General features: G+C 38.3%; 1 long non-coding RNA gene and 1 pseudogene across 3 annotated transcripts; one reads left to right on the forward strand and one right to left on the reverse strand.

Moving 5' to 3' along the window:
* Positions 1-5,331: 5,331 nt before the first annotated feature.
* On the reverse strand, positions 5,332-6,265 carry LOC149159352 (uncharacterized; annotated as a pseudogene).
* An 8,110-nt stretch (positions 6,266-14,375) lies between these two features.
* On the forward strand, positions 14,376-16,631 carry LOC149159353 (uncharacterized). Of its 3 annotated transcripts, none has more exons than XR_016261115.1 (3): positions 14,376-14,582; positions 15,416-15,516; positions 15,731-16,631. It is a non-coding gene; the product is annotated as an uncharacterized LOC149159353 (long non-coding RNA). The 3 variants fall into 3 exon arrangements; XR_016261113.1 differs by having other exon boundaries at positions 15,416-15,508; positions 15,731-16,628; XR_016261114.1 differs by having other exon boundaries at positions 15,416-15,627; positions 15,731-16,623.
* Positions 16,632-17,441: the final 810 nt, after the last annotated feature.

Genomic DNA, 17,441 nt, shown 5'->3' on the forward strand with positions numbered 1-17,441 from the left:
CAGTTTTCGTCATGATATTCTCCTGGATTTTGTTTGTTGACTCCACTTGTTTGTTTGCTTGAGGATGGCATGGAGTTGATTTTCTATGTTTGATCTTGTACTTCTCTGTAAGATCTCAAACAAGTTTGGAGGTGAATTGTGTGCCTTGGTCAGTTACAATCTATCTTTGTGCTCCAAATCTGACAAAGATTTCCTCAAAGAGAAATGTGACCACAAGAGATTTTCTGTTTGAGTCATTATAGTTTTTCCTTTCTGATTTTGATTTTTTGAATGAGATGTTTCAACTTGTTCTCCTTGTTCAGTTGGTTCTTCTATGATTGGAGGAGAATTTTTACGTAATACTTTCCCAGACCTTAAATGGACATCATTGATGGGAAGAATAGAGTACGTTGCTTCTTCCACATTGTATGCTGGTTTGTCCATTTTGTTACTTGGATTTGCTACTCGCTGAGCTAGTAGTTGAGTTGGTCTAGGTGGGGGTTGATCTGAAGGCAGTTGAAGCTGTTGAGGTCGAGTTAGTAATGGTGCAAGATTGTTGTGGAAATGGCATGGATTGTGGATATTGTTGGAACTGTTGGTATGGATATGGTTGTTGATATTGTTGCTAGTATCGCTATTGGTATTGTTGAGGGTACATTTGTTGAGGTGGCTGGTTTCTATAACTGTATACTCTCCAACCTTGTGCAGGTTGGTTTTGATATTGTTATGGAGGCCAAGCCTGCTATGGCATTGGGGTGTTTCATGAATTTTGAGGAGGATATTGATAGTTTTGTTGAGGGAATTGTTGAGGAATCCTTGGCTTCCAAGGTATTCTTGGTGCCACATAGTAAATACCATCTGCCCCTTGTACTTCTTCCATTGGATTCATTTGCAATTCTTTCAACTTTAGACAGTTTTCTGTTGAATGGTTTTCTGTGCAAAATCCACATACCTAAATACTGTCTAAAGGACATTATCTTAATGGATGTTTCTTCCTACACTTGGGACAAAAGATCGCTAAGATTTGATCTTGTTCTTCTTTCTTTTTGTTAGCTTTCAAAACATTTACTTGTGTGTGCTTAGAAGATCATTTTTAAAGTTTTCTAGCAAGCTCCCTATTTTTTCTCTTGTTACTCCTCCTGCTGCTGACTTTGAAGCTTTTGAACTAATATCTCTTCTTCCAGTTTTTGATCTTCCTCTAGAATATTTTTGACATAGTTCCAAAATTTCATTAAATGGTAAGTTTGAAATATCTCCCTTGCCCATTACATTAAGAATGTCAAGATATTAATCTTTTATACCTTTAAGAAAGATTGTACGAATGGTATCATGGTTTAGAGAGTTGTTTATATTTTTGAAGATTGTAGAGAAATCTTTCCAAATACTCTTCTAAACTTTCATCTTCTTGTTGTGTCATTATAAAAACGTCCTCTTTCAAGTCTCTAAGCCTACAATAGGCTTGATACTTCTTAAGACATTTTCTTCATGTCATCTCAAAAAGTAATTGTATGTTCTCCTAAACCCATAAACCATTTTAATGCTACTGCTTTCAAAGTAGCAGGAAAGAGACGAAGCTTGTGTGTGTCATATGTGTATCCATAAGTTCTACACAAGATATCAAATTCGAACATAAATGGTACTTGTTAGAAAAAGTTAATAAAGTAGATGTTAGATATGTAATTTTTAAGGATTGATATAAGAGTTATAGGAGTTATTCAAACCTCTTAGAACATGAAACCCAAAGCTGGTTTCTCTTGTACATACGCATGATGTGAGTTAATGAAAATCATGTACAGGCATCAACAGAGTAACATTTCTGATATTTTATGGGCCATGGACCTCATGCCTGAAATGTTCAATGAACATGCGAATGATAATTTCTTCAGACCCATAAAGGAGGAAGAGCTGCAAGCGGCAATCAAATCTTTCAAAAAGGACAAAAGTCCCGAGCCTGATGGCTGGACTATTGAATTTTTCTCCCATTTCTATGACATCTTCAAGGATGACCTGCTAAGGATGGTGGAGGCTTCCCGTATATCTGGAAATATAAACAGCGCCATCACCGCTACTTTTATAGCTCTTATACCAAAAAAAGTCCGGTCAGAATCCTTCCATGACTACAGGCCGATTGCATTATGCAATATCCTATTCAAAATTATCTCCAAAATCATTGCAGGAAGGATGAAGGATGTATTAAACACATTCATCTCCGGTGATCAACATGCCTTCCTTAAAGACAGGAATATTTTGGATGCGGTGGCTATGACCCAGGAATGTTTATATTCTATCATATCAAAAAACATTGATGCTGCCATATTAAAGATTGATCTGAAAAAAGCTTATGATTGTGTCGACTGGGGTTTTCTCCGAATCTTGCTGGCTAAGATAGGACTAAGACCACAATGCATCAACTGGATAATGGCTTGTGTCGAAAATGTAAAATATGCAGTTATAATCAATGGGATTCCATCATCTTTTTTTCAAGCTGAGAGAGGTCTTCGGCAAGGCTGCCCTTTATCTCCATTACTATTTATTCTTGTGATGGACACCCTCAGTAATCAGATCAAGAAAGCTGTGTCTGACCATAGATGCATGCCGATCAAAATTTGCAAAGATATCTCCTTATCCCACAACTTATTCGTTGATGATGTTCTTATCTTTGCTATGCTCTGCAGAGTTTCTTGGAGATGCTTATTTGATATCCTTGCTCAATTCCAAGCGGCGTCGGGACTGGTAATAAATAAGGAAAAATCCACGTTGTATCATAATGAATCTAATATGGACAATGTTTATTGGATTTCAGAATTATTTGGCATAAATCAGTCTACGATCAGTGAGGGTTTCAAATATCTCGGCTTCTCTTTGAAAGCCAAAGGGAACCGCAAACAGGACTGGAGATGGTTAATTGATCGATTCTACAAAAAAATCTCCGGATGGGAATCGAGATTTTTATCTCTGGCAGGAAGACTCATCCTGGTTCAAGCTGTATTATCCCAATTATCGGTGTATTGGGCTCATTTGTATCATCTTCCGGCTTCAATTATAAAAAAAATGTGTTCTTTAGCAGGGAACTTCTTATGGGGTGGAAGATCTTACCAGTCCAAAATTCATCTGGTTAAGATGGACGCCATTACTAAGATGAAGAAAGCAGGTGGATGGGGCCTCATCAACATGAGAATTTTTGGAAAGGCCCTCCTTTGCAAATCACTACACCGGGGCATTTTTGGGACTGGTCCATGGAGCAGGATCATTAATAAAAAATATTTAAAAGGACGCAGCCTGATTTACTGGTATCGAAGGTCTTCTTTAGGCATCAAATCGGGATCAGCCATATGGAACAGTTTCCGGAAAATTTTTCCCTTCTTTCTGGAAAATCTTCGATGGAGGTTTTTTTCGGGATCTTCTATTTTCATTGGTATTGATCCAATTGTTAATGGGTTGGATTTGCTGCTCCCCCGTTGTCTTATATCTTTTTTCCAATCAAAAGGGATCTTCACATGGGACAGGCTGATTAAATCATGGGCATCTTCATCTCCTGTCTGGATGGATGAGGAGGATTTATCTCTGCCTCCTTCCATGAGACCTGTATGGTCATCAGTGATTCAGATCTTTTCTAGCAAAGGAGTCCATCGTTTTGGTATCAAGGACGAGTTGGTATGGTCCCTTTCGAAGTCATCTCAGCCTATTCGGGTCAAGGATATTTACAATGCTATGAAAAAATGCATCCCAGCTGGCGCTGATCCAATCTTTCCTCTTTCTCTATGGAAGGTGACATGCCCTCTCAAAATGGTATTATTTTCCTGGCTGGTCTTCTCCAACAGGAACCTCTCTTGGGAGGTTCTTCAAAAGAAGGGGTGGAATGGACCGAGCAGATGCTCTATGTGCTCCTCCGATCTCGAATCCAATGTCCACATGTTTTTCCAGTGCACCTCAACTCTTCAAATCTGGTATGCTTTATCATTATCTTTTTGTTTCCCTCACCAAATTTTTGCTTCTGTACAGGAAGGTTACAAATGGTGGAGTGATCAATGTCCATCTTTGCGCTCCCTGTTTGTAATGGTTGTTTGGCTTTTATGGAAATGGAGGAACGACCGGATTTTCCAAGACTCCAGGTCTCTCTTGGAATCTATTCTGCTGAGGGTTTCGGAACTATCAAATTTTCCTAATGTGTAGGTGTCACATACCCCGGTAACCTCGCAGGTAAAAGTAGGAAATTAGAATTTTTATACAAATTACCCACTAGTAACTTATCAAATTCATAACTCCACAATCATCATTAACCATTAGACATAGAGTTCATTAATGCATCAAGTAAATTGCAATAACAGACGGTAAGTTACATGACCATTAACCACCACTGTGGTAGTGTAATAATATAATCAATCTCATGAATCCTTGCATCTATTTCATGATTTCCAGAACCATATTAATTAATCTATTTCATGATTTCCACAACCATATTAGTTAATCTCATGCTTGAACATTATAATCATGCCATCAAATAGAGAGCCATCTACATCAAGGATTCAACGTCATCCAACTGACACAAAAAGGCATTCACATCATTCACACCATGGAACACTGATATACCCTGGAAACCTCGTAGGGTGAAAACCAGCAAACGTTTAATCTTATTATTAAACGCTCGTGAGGGTTTTTACCCCTCACTCAATGGCTCCTAAGGGATTTCATCCCTTAACCATTGTTATTAGAATCATTACAATGAATTATCATTAAGCTGTCACATAACTAGCTGAAGCTAATACAGTTTCCATGTAATCTTTAATTTACATACCGCCACATACAATATTCCTTGTGGCGTGATGGTTCTAGCAATGTATGTTCTTGCAACTCGAACTCATCTCCATGGACCCTTGATCCTCTTCCTGCACAACCTTAAACATCACTTTTCGTTGGCACCAACCGCCATCGTTTCCTGTCAATGCAGTTGTCAACAAACTTGGCAACAAGAATTAGATATCATCTTAATCAATCAATAAACAACCTCTAAAATAGATATTTTAACCTCTCATTTGCATGAGCAAGCATGACATACCAAATAGCTAGTACATATACTCAAGTAAATATTGTTTTGACTTCCACTATGTTTACTTACACTAATGCATAACTCTCCCTAAGAGTTCTAACTCATTAGTTCATGTGAAACAGAGAAAAGAATCAAAACCAGATTCCTATGAGACTGACTGCGCTCGAGCCTGATCTGCTGCCTCAGCCGGGATTTTATGAGACCAGGTTCTTCACTTGAAAAAATATGGAAGGAACCTTCGCATCACAGAAGAGCGCTTGAAGATCTTCCATCTGACCCTCAGCACCCAGGAAAACAAAGATACAATAGAACCAGCCTGCTTAATCTAAACCCAGCAGGCGTCTCAGATCCCTTGTTGCAAATCTGTCGATTTCAGCCGAATCTTTGCCGAACTTCTTAGGGGAAAACGTGGGTAAAGGCAAGCAACTCGGAGGCAGAGAATTCGTATATGCCGGACCGGCCCATTTTTCCGAAATCAAAAGAGGAAAATTAAGGGTTTTGATGCCATTACCTCTCTCGGTGGTTTCAGGGTTCGATTCTTGGTAACATGCGTCGGATCTGGGCCCGGTATTTCCTTCGGACTTACCACAAAACAGGTCGTCTTCTCCTTCGCAATTTGCAACTGACTTGAATCATTATTATTAGGCTTTAATGCCTGTCCTCGCTTCAGAATCGTAACTTGCCCCGTTAATACAAGATTTTTCGCCGGCTCTTTGCCTTTGTCCACCAGGGGCTCCTTCTTTGAAGCATATTCATTACGATGGCCGAATTTGCAGTTACAGCCTTCAAGAGTTCTGTTGACGGCGCCCTGCTTAAGAACCTCAAGCTGAGATTCTTCCTGGGGCTTCGGCTTAGAGGACCGTTTCTTCTCAGTGTTTTCACCCTTGACCTTAATCTTCGGAGAAGAGCCATGGCCGTGACCAGATTTCTTTTTAGACTGCGGATGTTGAGGGGACTTCTTCCCGTAGTGGTGGACTTTCTCATGCGGATAAATCATGCCCATAAAATGATCATTTTGATGGCCCCGATAATGAGCCAGATAATCCCGCGCAAGCAGGACCTCGGTACCCATACCTATCCAGCTTCTCCAACCTCGACCGAGACCTCTGAAAACACACACAGGAAGCAAAGCTTTTCAGACCTCTCAAAAAAACAGAGGAAGCAAAGCTTTTAACCTTCACAGACGCCGGTGGCAAAAAGCCCGTGATCGAAAATACTTCTTATGCCCCCCCGTCCCGTCGATCTCATTTCCAATATCCAAATTCAAGAATCAGTTCCAGATTCTAAGGATCAGTTCCGAAACTAAATAACTATTCATAACTGACAATTATGATGAGTTACCCGGTAGGGATGTTACAGTAGGGCTGATGATCATCCATGCATAGGCAAGTTCTGTCAATGGTTTTAATTCAAAGATTTGACTGAATCTACATACTGTCTTTTATCTGGCTTAAGAATCTTTTTTACAGAGAGATGGCTTGGATCATTTTATCTGTACAGAACAATTAGAACTGTATCTCCTGGACAACCACTTCTTTTATAAGGCAATTTGTATTTTGTATGCAACTGTTTTATTATATTTTCTTAATATAATCTATCTGGTTTTTTCTTCTGAAAAAAAAAAAAAAAAACAAGAAAATAACTACCCTATTAAAAAGCACTAAATATTTTATTTTAGGTGCTTATTATTGTTATAACATCAATCCTTTTGTTAATGTGTACAATGTGTATATTAATATTTAAATAATTTTGAATTAATGGTACCCGTCTCAGTTTATACTAACAATTACAAACACCCGATTACTTATTAGTCCCTGCCATCTGGCATTCGGCAGGGACTATAGTAATCGTTAGGGTGCGAGATAGCATTAGTTTGTAGGCCCTGGTGAGCGTTATTGCGTCCTTAGTCCAAATTTTTTAGTTCCTGCTGTGCGGTCATGCGCGCACAAAGCCAAAGTTCCATTCCGCCTTGAACGATTGCCATCTTATTTGGCCTCTTCCCGAGGCGGAAGAGGCCCGAACTTAGGTTAATTGGGAAGTTATCGCTAATTTCAGTATGCCTGACCGTTAACTGTTAGCGTTAATGCTAGCATTAATTCGTTACAGGTTTCGTTATTTCGTAAACTATATCCTGATTTCGTAAACTATATCCTAAGGTCGCAGGGTATTAACAGGTGTTGTCCTGCATCGGTGTCTCTCGGCTGGCATTGACGGGTGGCTAATGAGGTTCTCGCCATATGCTTCTGCAAATCTTTTTCAGCCACTCGAAGCCACTGCTGCTGGATGCACATCTGGGTCAGAAACAACAGAAAGAGCTGCAGAAATTAGGGCAGGGGGAAACCCCGTAGAAACAGAACCATAAGTGGGTTAACTAGTTCCGTGGACGGGTCAATTACTTTTGGCAATGAGGGGCTCTGCTCTATGGCAAGAATGCCTCTTTACAGGTCGAATTCTTGCCACAGAGCAGAGCCCCTCATTGCCAGAAGTAATTGACAGAGAGCTCACAGTAAATATGATTTGACAGGCAAAGGGATTGCAGGGCGCACGAAAAGCAGAAACTGGGTCACGCTTACGGTCATAAGGAACTGAATCACTCGAAGCCACTGCTGCCGGATCCACATCTGGGTCAGAAACAACAGAAAGAGCTGGATCTACGGGGAAACCCGGTAGAAAAAGAACCATAAGTGGGTTAACTAGTTTCTGGATGTATAGCAGTAAGGGAAGGTAAGGTCTGATAGCATTCCTTTGGAAGACCTAATGGGGCCTCGAAGATCTCAGTAGGGCAGCACCACTAGGTATTCAGAAGGCTATGGATTTTGATTTATCGCTATCGCTATCCCTATGCCTCTCGCTATTAAAGAGAATATATGGGGTAACAACTAAGTGATGAGAAACGAGGGAACCATGGAGGATGATCTGCGTTATAAGAAATGCTTAGCTGATTTGACGGGGGTCAGGGTGATTCTTAGCATCTGTTGCGCCCTCACTGCTGATTTGCGCCCTCACATAGACTGATTTGATGGGGGTTACCTGTCTTGTGTTCACATTTCATTCCAGGTGACATTGTGCATGTAGCATCGGGGCTACGTGGAACTGATTTTCTTGCTATATAATAAGCTCATACATCATTTCGTCGTTACTTTGCGGCTTTGTTATTTCGACTTCGTTACTTTGCGGCTTTGTTATTTCGCTTCGGGTCCAGGTACTCTTTATGTTTTCTAATCTTGCAAGCAGTTTATCTTTGTACTATTACATGATTTTATGCTTGTGAGTGAATATCATAAGCTGGATTATGTTTTATATATGGGTTTTAGATGTTTGTGGTCGCTCCGCTGTTTGCATGTTCTTATTTCCAAATCCATCAGAGGATTTAGGGGCATCTTTGAGAGGTTCTTGGTCTGACAATACCTTTTCAAACTACAACAACTATCACTTTGGCAGCCGTGTTCCCCCTGCTAGTTATCAGTGTTCATACATGCAATAATTGTACTTTTGTTTGTTAAGGTATTTTCATGGCTCTTCAGGATTTGTGAACGTAAATGCCTGTATGGGATGAAATTAGTGCTGTAGACATGCGCTGTGACTATTGCCATTAAAAAAAGCTAAATGCCAAGTGCCGTTTGCAATTTGTGGTTTTGTAAGAAAACTTTAGGCACATGAAAACTTGGGGAAATTTGCGGCTCTCCCACTGTTCTGTGTCATATCTTGCATTTTGATTTGCTTTCAACAACGTATTGAGCATGAGATCTGCTTCCTTAATAGTCTGTTGGCTCTCCTCAAACTTCCTAAACACAAGAGGGTTCCCATTTTGCCTCAAGGGTTTGATAGAGTTGTGCACATTTGTTGATAAACATTGCTTTCGTTCTGCATTGTATGCAAAACCAGTGCAGCAATTATGATAGGTCGAGCTAAGCCATCTATGGCCTATCCTATGGCACTGGAATCAGAAGCCCAATTATGATAGGTCGAGCTAAGCCATCTATGGCCTATCGTATGGCACTGGAATCAGAAGCCCAACAACTCTATCAAAAGGTTACACATATCCAAATCCATCAGAGGATTTAGGGGCATCTATTTTCATGGCTCTTCAGGATTTGTGAACGTAAATGCCTGTATGGGATGACCTTAATAGTCTGTTGGCTCTCCTCAAACTTCCTAAACACAAGAGGGTTCCCATTTTGCCTCAAGGGTTTGATAGAGGTGTGCACATTTGTTGATAAACATTGCTTTCGTTCTGCATTGTATGCAAAACCAATGCAGCAATTATGATAGGTCGAGCTAAGCCATCTATGGCCTATCCTATGGCACTGGAATCAGAAGCCCAACAACTCTATCAAAAGGTTACACATATCCAAATCCATCAGAGGATTTAGGGGCATCTTTGAGAGGCCTAACATCTCACTCTCACTTGGCAAGTTGTTCATTTGAGTTTCCTTTCCTGATTTCGGCAAAAACGCACTGAGTATGTCGGTTGGTGTTGAGTGTAACTAGGTGGCCATTTACTGGATTTCTCTCATTGTCAAAGTGACATTCATCCTATTTTCTTGAGGTAATTTCTTACTGTCATGGATTATTTACACCCCTATTCTACTTTGTGGACTCAGGTTAATCATTTTCATGCTTTTTTTTCTGGCTACGTTGGCAAGTTCAATTCATACTAATACCTCTCTTGTTGCTTTTGGGTTTTACTTTTATTCCTGCTTCTTGTATCATACTAATTTTACCAAGCATGGATATTTTATGGCATCTTAGTATCGTTAAGGGTTTTTGGGTGGAGAAAGACAAAGTCCCCAGTGACCCAAGATGTCTAGAGTTGATCTTGCATTTCCTGTGTATGAAGTAGGTGCCTGTAGAGATGCTTCACATAAGCTGGCAACACACCTAAACATGTGGAAATCCTTCGGCCCAGTGCCCCTAATAAGAGAACATTCTTCTTGTGGAACAATATTGACAGATAGATACTTAAAACACACTAATAGTACAACATAAGTATATTGCAAGCAACTTGCGTTTTCCTTTCAATATCCAGCCTTGTGAATAGTGAAATGGATTCTGACCTTTGAAGACAACCTGTTGCTTTCGACTCTTTCTCTTTGGCAAGGCTGATTAGACAGCCAAAATGGGGCCATATTAAGGAATTACACAAAGCCATAAAGCTCTGTGAGACTGCTTTAGTTGGTGGTGATCCTGTTGTTACGTCCGTTGGGAACTTCCACCAAGTAAGAGAGAGTCATCTTTAATGGTCAGGACTATAGTGTTAAGTTAAATGTTGGAACAAACAAAATTTCTCTGTTGAATATGACGGTTGGTCTACAGGTTGGCTTCAAAACCTTTTAAGCCGCTGCTCATGTTCCATGCCTTCAATTTTTTGTTGGGTAGATTTCAAACTAGTGACAGACACGTGTGTCTATGAGCTACAACTTAAAATTTCTCTGTTGAATATGACAGTTGGTCTACAGGTTGGCTTCAAAAACTTTTAAGCCGCTGCTCATGTTCCATGCCTTCAATTTTTTGTTGTGTAGATTTCAAACTAGTGACAGACACGTGTGTCTATGAGCTACAACTTAAACTTGAACTGTTTGATAATTAGGTTTTACTGTTGGTTGTTTAATATAGCAACCGACAAATGGATGGTGTATAATTACTTATTACTGTTACACTTCTCTCAAGTTACTCAGAATTTCGTTGTTTGTGGCAAAGAATATTGGGCCCCATTTTGAGATGGAAAACTTGTCCTCACAAAGGTGGTCATATCAGGTTAGAGCCATTTTAACTTGAAGCTTTCCTTCGCTCTTATTTTCTTATATTTTAGATGTTATTTTTGTGAACTGAAAGTCAAGCATATGGTTATCGTAGAAATACATGGATATACATATCATGAATCAAGACAAAATGAATAATTGCTTGGAACACTGAGAAAAAGCTTATTTTAAGGAGAATCTGTTCTTATACAACGTCATGCTATTTCCTTTGTCAGTTTTTCTTTCTAGTACTGATTTTTCATTGCCAAACTTATGTCTCTGCTTATCCTACAAATCCCAGTTCGTTTTCTGTGTTTACACATTTTGAAATGACATTCAAGCAGAATTATACAAACAACAAAGATCAGTAGTCAAAGGTGAGGTGAAATTATGCAAAAGGTGCAGCTAAATTTTATGCCTCAGATGTGAATGAATGACCGCAGAACATTACAGCTTTCTGTGTGCTGCCCAGCACTGCTTCTCCTAGAAAGATAGTGCAGTTTCCACTGCAAAAGGCCGCATTGAAACCTCATATGCCTTTTCCGAATTTTTAATGGGAAAACTGACTATGGTTCAATGGTTAACCAGTGTTAGTGTTAATCCTCTCACCAAGGTTCAAATCCCCAAAGTAACATGTTTCACCCCTCATGGGCCAGTTTCTATGTGCAAACAGGCTGGTGTGTGCTTCACCCTGCATGGGCTGATCACCCAGTCAATGAGTCACTCCATCCACTTCAGGCCAGGAGCTAGTCCTGTGCGGCTTTGGTGGACCTATTGTTTCTTAAGCAAAGAATTCTCATTTCAGTGTAATAAAGTCAGTTACAATCATTATAGCGTTCCTGGATTGGGAGAGAGCATGCTTGCAACATTGTGGTAGCATTCAAGTTGTTTATTTTTGCAAGGTATTACATATTTTTTTAATATTAATCTGGAACAAAGAATTGACTAGTCAGCTGGACAAAAGTGTTGCTACTGACGGTTGGGGCACTTGAATATAGTTCATCCTTGAAACTAGTATGTTATGTTCTAAAGAACTCCAGTAGCAGTGTTGTCATATTCTTTTTAGCCCTAGTTAACTCCCGTGCTTGACTGTGCTTTTTGAAGAAGCAGAGTTAAGCCTACTCCTTCAAGTTTGACTATACTCAAGTCAAGTGTAAGTCAGACTCACTCTACAAGTTTGGCAATATCTGCATATATACTATTGAAAAGATGATCAGAGCATTAAAGGGACATCTATCCATTCTTCTATGCGCTGCTTTAAGCTTTAGTGCCCTCGAACAAATCCCCAGAGGATGCCAAAACTGTCATATCCAAATCAGTTGGTTTGTCTACATATACATGATAGACACCAACCATATGACCGAGCACTAAATTTTTGTTGATTCCTTTAGTTCTGACACCAGCCTATTAGAAATAGTATTTGAGCGAGCTGCTTCTTTGCCTTCTTTAAAAAGAAGTCCATTTCCACTTCGAATTGCTAATGAAGCTACCTGAATCAGAGCTATTACATATTTTTTAATATTAATCTGGAACAAAGAATTGACTAGTCAGCTGGACAAAAGTGTTGCTACTGACGGTTGGGGCACTTGAATATAGTTCATCCTTGAAACTAGTATGTTATGTTCTAAAGAACTCCAGTAGCAGTGTTGTCATATTCTTTTTAGCCCTAGTTGACTCCCGTGCTTGACTGTGCTTTTTGAAGAAGCAGAGTTAAGCCTACTCCTTCAAGTTTGACTATACTCAAGTCAAGTGTAAGTCAGAATCACTCTACAAGTTTGGCAATATCTGCATATATACTATTGAAAAGATGATCAGAGCATTAAAGGGACATCTATCCATTCTTCTATGCGCTGCTTTAAGCTTTAGTGCCCTCGAACAAATCCCCAGAGGATGCCAAAACTGCCATATCCAAATCAGTTGGTTTGTCTACATATACATGATAGACACCAACCGTATGACCGAGCACTAAATTTTTGTTGATTCCTTTAGTTCTGACACCAGCCTATTAGAAATAGTATTTGAGCGAGCTGCTTCTTTGCCTTCTTTAAAAAGAAGTCCATTTCCACTTCGAATTGCTAATGAAGCTACCTGAATCAGAGCCAGCCTATTAGAAATAGTATTTGAGTGAGCTGCTTCTTTGCCTTCTTTAAAAAGAAGCCCATTTCCACTTCGAATTGCTAATGAAGCTACCTGAATCAGAGCATCTGGTCGGTATTCAAGAATTATAAGCAGCACACCTAAGGGACTAGTTATCCTTTCTAGAATTAGACCATTTGCATGCTCTGTCCCTTTTAGCACTTCACCGATTGGGCCATTCATGTCTGCAAGAGCTCCGACCGACTTTGCCAAACCATAAATCTTTCCAGGTTTTGGTGTTAATCAAGAAAGCACGGTGTCTGCAATTTTTTATTTCTTACTATATTATCACCCAGAATACATACCATACCAGAATCTATGCAATCATTTAGAAATTGTAATTTCATCATCAACAGTCATAATAATAGGAACACTAAATCTGACATGCAGACTTGATTGTTGTGGGGATATTTCGGACACAACTGAGTTTTGTGATAAATCTGCTGAGACCATGCCTAAAGACATCTGACTTGCATTTCCTGTGTATGAAGTAGGTGCCTGTAGAGATGCTTCACATAAGCTGGCAACACACCTAAACATGTGGAAATCCTTCGGCCCAGTGCGCCTAATAGGAGAACATTCTTCTTGTGGAACAATATTGACAGATAGATACTTAAAACACACTAATAGTACAACATAAGTATATTGCACCGATTGGGCCATTCATGTCTGCAAGAGCTCCCACCGACTTTGCCAAACCATAAATCTTTCCAGCTTTTGGTGTTAATCAAGAAAGCACGGTGTCTGCAATTTTTTATTTCTTTTGCATTAGATTCGCTTCTTGCTCTTACTATATTATCACCCAGAATACATACCATACCAGAATCTATGCAATCATTTAGAAATTGTAATTTCATCATCAACAGTCATAATAATAGGAACACTAAATCTGACATGCAGACTTGATTGTTGTGGGGATATTTCGGACACAACTGAGTTTTGTGATAAATCTGCTGAGACCATGCCTAAAGACATCTGACTTGCATTTCCTGTGTATGAAGTAGGTGCCTGTAGAGATGCTTCACATAAGCTGGCAACACACCTAAACATGTGGAAATCCTTCGGCCCAGATATTTCTGAGATTTTTGTGGGGACCCAAATGTTTGAACTTTGGCCAAATATTGCTTTTGATTCAACAGTATGTTAGCTCAACAATTTGTTCCGTATGCTTGGCTGGATGCATGACACTTTAACTGATTGTGAGTCTGATGTTCTAAACTGTTACATGGTTTGTCATATGCATAACTAAATACACTTACTGCTTTTGATTCAACAGTATGTTAGCTCAACAATTTGTTCCGTATGCTTGGCTGGATGCATGACACTTTAACTGATTGTGAGTCTGATGTTCTAAACTGTTACATGGTTTGTCATATGCATAACTAAATACACTTACAATTTTTTGCGGTGCCTAATCTCAACACTTGTATTTAAATTTTGTGGACTGGTTTTCTGTTTAGGTACAAGAGACAACAACTGTACACTGTGGTTTCTATAGTGAACGTCGAGGCTTTGATATTGATCTTGAAGATAAAAGATTTATGATAACTCTCAAGTTATTCTGATTTGCTATTAAATCAGAGTAGTTCTGATTTAAGTGGATGAAATTCAAGTGTGCTATGTAGCATTTTGCGATGAAATCACATTGTTGGAACAAGAAGCAGAAGGAAAGAAACTTGGTGAGTATGGCATATCATTTCTGCCTTTCTAAGCTACCCTGCTTCTCAACTTGCTAAGAATTAATGAGTATACTTACTTATGCTTACAGATCATATTTAATCTACCGCCACAGACTCAAAGGGGCACCTAATTTCGCATTTACTACTGCCGCCACATCCATCATTCCATATGCCATTTGCTCCCCATGTCAGATCGATATGCCCATCATTAAATACTGATCATATTTAATCTACCGCCGCACACTCAAAGGGGCACCTAGTTTCGCATTTATTACTGCCGCCACATCCATCATTCCATATGCCATTTGCTCCCCATGTCAGATCGATATGCCCATCATTAAATACTGGCCTGATCCAATCTGATCTTCAAGATTATTTCTGCACTTAGATATTGACATAGATCTCCTGTCGCACCCAATCTACCACCAAGATTGCCCGATGTCAGATACATCACTTCTGCCGCCAAATACATCATTCCACATGCCATTCGCTCCCCATGTCTTATCGACCACTTAATTGCACCTCAAGTATTTTAGCTCCATTCACACCTAAAACCACCTTACAAACACATTGAACTTTTGTATAAATTGACCTCCTCTGCACCTGGATATTCACATACACCTCCCCGCTTCACATAACATGGAATCCATTAGCATAAGCCAACTTACTGAACTCACAGCATTGTTTCTCTTAGCACTTATTCTCATGACTCTTCTGATTATTGACATCGCAAAAGTCGAAAGACAAAGAAAAAAGAAACCAAAAAAAAATTAACATCTCTTTTGCATTATCCTACGCATTGTCTTATTTCCCCGCTTCCTTCTCTGTTACAGATGTACAACGCAGGCTTCAAATATGCATTTGGGTCCACCATGGCGCTGCACCTCGCATTTTTTATGCGTCTATCGTCTCTGCTCGACTGCAATGTGAAATAGTTTTGTCATTAAGGCTTTGCCTACATTTTGCTCTTAGCTATTTTTATTAAGCCGTGTTGTGAATTAATCTGAAAAACAAAGAAAAGCAACTCGATGCAGCAAAAATCAATGTCAGTTTGCTATTACTGAAACAATATATTCATTTGTGAGTTAGAATCTCTTTTGCATTATCTTACGCATTGTCTTATTTCCCCGCTTCCTTCTCTGTTACAGGTGTACAACGCAAGCTTCAAATATGCATTTGGGTCCGCCATGGCGCTGCACCTCGCATTTTTTATGCGTCTATCGTCTCTGCTCGACTGCAATGTGAAATAGTTTTGTCATTAAGGCTTTGCCTACCTTTTGCTCTTAGCTATTTTTATTAAGCCGTGTTGTGAATTAATCTGAAAAACGTGTGTCTATGAGCTACAACTTAAAATTTCTCTGTTGAATATGACGGTTGGTCTACAGGTTGGCTTCAAAACCTTTTAAGCCGCTGCTCATGTTCCATGCCTTCAATTTTTTGTTGGGTAGATTTCAAACTAGTGACAGACACGTGTGTCTATGAGCTATAACTTAAACTTGAACTGTTTGATAATTAATTGTCAAATGTTAACAAGTTTAAATTAAAACTTCTGGTATACAGAAGCTGCATTTTGCTCTTAGCTCTTGCTACCACTTCTTAAAAACTGAAGCCTACGACAGCTCATGTCTTACTGCCTCCCGGTTATTGGCTTTGGGTTATGATCTAATTGTCAAATGTTAATTGTCAAATGTTAGCAAGTTTAAATTAAAACTTCTGGTATACAGAAACTGCATTTTGCTCTCAGCTCTTGCTACCACTTCTTAAAAACTGAAGCCTACGACAGCCCATGTCCAAAGATTTCTTTGTGGAGCATCTAGTTCGGAAACTGTCGGCATATAGTGCTGCTGGTCAATCTCTGAACATCAAAACATAGTATACGAATTCAAAGGCAGCAAAGAAGTCTGTGCAGGGACTAGCTCCTTCGCAGCCATCCTTGTTTTGGATTTGCAACTTGGATTATGGCTAAAGTCAAACATGGATTTGCAACTTGGATTATGGCTAAAGTCAAACATCCGATTGCTTAGGGATACTTTGTCTATTCTCACCACATGTTATCGACGACGTGAGGGAGTGGAATGATGGAAAATTATCCGACGCCAGCGAAGACTTTAATTTGATGTTTTAATTTTATTATTAATAAATTAATATTATAATTTAAATATTATTTTTTAAAATTAGCTGGTTATTTGAAATTATCATTTTTATATTGTTTTTTATTTAAGTCTTTATCATGGTTTGTTTCTTCATTATGTTTATATTTTTTTTTAAGTTTAACAAATTTACATATTCATTAAGTTTAATATATCATCTTGATTGGAGTTGGGAATTGAACGAATAACTTTATATCAAAAAATAATTAAGAGAATACCCATCACCATCTAGACCAGTAAAATATTATTAAACTAACAGTTTTTATAATCAAATTATCTATATATATATATAATATTTAATTTAAAAATAATCAATAAAATTATATATATATATATATATATATATAAATAAAGTTATAAAATAATTTGTTTTGTTAAATTTAAATTTAGCATTAAAAAGATTGGGTATATATATAAATTAAAAATCGATGTTTTTTAATATAAATTCTTTTGCTTTGATGGTATAATATATATTTTTTTTTAATATATATTTTTTCCCTTTGATGGTATAAATTTTGGTTTTTTGGATATGTAATAATTTTTTATTTAATTTTGTAATAATTTTTTTTTAATTTTATTTCAGATCTAGTAAGAGTTATTGGAATTATCAATTTGAATTATTAAATTAATAAAATGTATTTTTTTAATTATAAATTTATTTATATATTTAAAAATAAAATTTAAATAATAATAATAAATATTATTTTAT

Source organism: Pinus tabuliformis, chromosome 5_2 (assembly GCF_031772625.1).
Source record: "Pinus tabuliformis cultivar Carrire ecotype Pingquan chromosome 5_2, CPIR1, whole genome shotgun sequence".
In the NCBI taxonomy this organism is placed as follows: Eukaryota; Viridiplantae; Streptophyta; class Pinopsida; order Pinales; family Pinaceae; genus Pinus; species Pinus tabuliformis.